Source organism: Echinops telfairi, unplaced genomic scaffold, assembly GCF_000313985.2.
Source record: "Echinops telfairi isolate 266 unplaced genomic scaffold, ASM31398v2 ScPeMD7_7415;HRSCAF=8453, whole genome shotgun sequence".
Taxonomy (NCBI): domain Eukaryota; kingdom Metazoa; phylum Chordata; class Mammalia; order Afrosoricida; family Tenrecidae; genus Echinops; species Echinops telfairi.
The window spans coordinates 750,055-753,311 of NW_022111315.1; positions in this window are offsets into that span (position 1 = coordinate 750,055).

Below are 3,257 nucleotides of genomic sequence, written 5' to 3' on the forward strand. Positions count from 1 at the left end.
GATTAATGCTGCTAAAAGTTGGTTCTTTGAAAGGATAAACAGAATCGATACACCACTGGCAAACCTAACCAAAGAAAGGAGAGAACAAATTTCAATAGCAATGATGAGGGATGAAAGTGGGGACATTATGGCAGACCCTAATGAAATCAAAAGAATAATGACACAGTACTATGAAGGACTGTACTCCGATGAATTCAACAACTTGGAAGACATGGACAAATTCTTGGAAAAATAATCCCTCCCTAGTCTATCCCCAAAAGACATCAAAAATCTCAACAGACCCATAGCAATAGAAGAAATTGACAAGGTTATCAAGGGATTAACAACAACAAAAATCCCTTGGACCAAATGGCTTCATAGGAGAATTCTACCAAGCATTCAGGGAAGAACTGGCACTAACCCTACATAAACTCTACAAGAACATAGAAAAAGAAGGCAAACTCCTGAACTCCTTCTATGAAGTTAGTATAACTCTGATACCGAAACTGGGTAAGGATCCCACAAGAATTGAGAACTGCAGAACAATATCCGTAATGAACATCTATGCAAAAATCCTTAATAAAACTGGCCAATAGTATAAAAAAGTTTATAAAATAAATAATTCAACATGACCAAGAGGGATTCATACCAGGCATGCAGGGATGGTTGAACATATGAAAGACCATTAGTATCATTTGCCACATTAACATGAAAAACTATAAGAACCACACGATAATATTGAGAGATGCGGAAAAGGCATTCCAAAACATCCGACATCAATTCCTGTTTCAGACACTCAAGAAGATAGGGATGGAAGGAAAATTCCTCAAGATAATGCAAGCAACAACCAACATGTTAGTCAAAAGACTAACACAATCCTATTGAAAGAGGGGACCAGACAAGGATGCCCCTTGATGATTCCAACTTAACATCGTACTGGAGGTTTTAGCTAACAACATAAGGCAAAGAAAAGACACCAAAGGCATTCACCTGGGGAAAGAATAGGCGAAACTATCGTTATTTTCAGATGATATTATTTTATATATGGAAAATACCAAAAGTTCCACAAGGGAGTACTGGAAGCAATAGAGGAGTTTGGCAGTGTGGCAGGATACAAGATCAACAAACAGAAGTCCATCAGACTGCTATACACATCAGATAAGGTCACATAAAAGGAGATACAAAAGGTGGTATCTTCACAATAGCCACCACAATTTGAAATATCTAGGGATATAGCTGCGTAAAAGAACAAAAAATTTATATGAGGAAAACTACAGAACATTATTGCAAGAAACCAAGAGTGTCCTCAACAAATGAAAGAATATCCCATGCTCCTGGATTTGAAAACTCAATATAGTAAAGATGTCAGTTCTGCCCAAGGCACTATATAAATTTAATGCAATCTCAATATAATGACCCTCATCTTTATTCAAATAAATGGAAATACTGATAACAACTTCATATGGAGGGGAAAGAAGCCCCGAACTAGCAGAGAACTCCACAAGAGCAAGGACACAGTGGGAGGGCTTGCTTTACCGGACATTAGCACATATTATACCGTAACAGTGGTCAAAACTGCATGGTATTGGTATAATGACAGATACTCAGACTAATGGAAAAGAACGGAAAACCCAGAAACACAATTATCAGTGTATCGACAACTGATCTTTGATAAGGGTCCCCAAAATATCCAATAGTAAGCAGATACAGTCTTCAACAAGTGATGCTAGGAAAAAATGGATGTCTACCTGCATAAAAATGAAGCAAGACCCTTATCTCACTTCATACACAAGAATAAACACAAGGTGGATCACAGACTTCAAAGTAAAACCCCAAACTATTAGGGCCATCAATGTGGGAATTTGGACCAACTTGAGAACTTTGACACAGGGAATACATAGGCTATCAGAAATAGGGAAGGACACAAACACAGAGGAGGCACAAATAGACAAGGGATATACTGAAGATAAAACACCCATGTACCTCAAAAGAATTCACCAAGAGAGTAATAAGAGAGCGTACAGATTGGGAAAACATCTTTAGCATTGACACATCAGACAAAGGCCTTATTACTAAAATCTACAATACTCTGCCAGCTTCCAAAAAGAAAAAAAACCTAATTGCTCACTGAGGAGGTGGGCAAAGGACCTGAACAGAAGTTTCACAAGGGCAGAAATACAATAAACATATGAGAAAATGTTCCTGATCATTAATCATAAGAGAAATGCAAATTAAAACAACCATGAGATGCCACCTAACATCTCAAAGATCTCAATTGGAAAAATAATAAATTAACAAGTGTTGGAGGGACTGTGGTAAGATAGGAACTCTCGTCCACTGCTGGTGGATCTGTAGGTATGTACAGCTATTATGGAAACCGATTTGGCAATATCTAAAACAGATGGAGATTGAGCTACCATACTACTCAGCAAGAAACAAAGCACGGCAAGACATCTGTGCTCCAATGTTCATTGCGTCACAGTTCACAATTGTAAGGAGATGAAAACAACCCAAATTTCCATCAACAGACAAGTGGATTAAATACCTATGGTACCTACATACAATGGAGTACTATACATTGCTAACAAGCAGGGATGAATGCATGAAGCACATTTCTGCATGGGAAGAACTGGAGCTGCCAATCCACAGAGAGGACCATAAGACCGGCCCCAGTATGAGACATGATGTCCCTTGCTGACCTATAGTGCTACAGGGGACAACACTGGAGATACAGTGCAGGAATTTTGCCTGATCTGACCCCACCACACTGTGGCAAAACACTAAGGGTGTGCAACAGAACAGCAAGGGGCACAGAGGAAGGAAGTTCTGAGGGAGTACCAAAAATAGACTTTGGGGCCAGGGCGTGGCACCCCATCAGACTCTACTGGAAACCACTCCTAAAGGTCAACAAACAGACCTTTAACTATTTACAGGCTTTACTTTTTTTGTCATTGATTTTGTTGTTGTTTTGTTTTCTTTTGTTGCTTTGTTTTGCTCTGTCTTGTTTTTTGTACATCTGATGATCTCTGAAGGTCTATCTAGATAAGATAGGCAGGATAAACAATCTAGAGGAGAAAACAATGGGACCAATGGTTCCAGGGAGACATTGGAGAAGCGGGAGGTGGGGGAAAGGAAGTGGTGTTAACCACCCAGGGACAAGGGAACAAGTGACCCAAAATCCGTAGTGAAGAGGTTGTAAGAGGCCTGGTAGCGATTGATCAAGGGCAATGTAACCGAGAGGAATTACTGAAACCCAAATGAAGGCTGAGCATGATAGT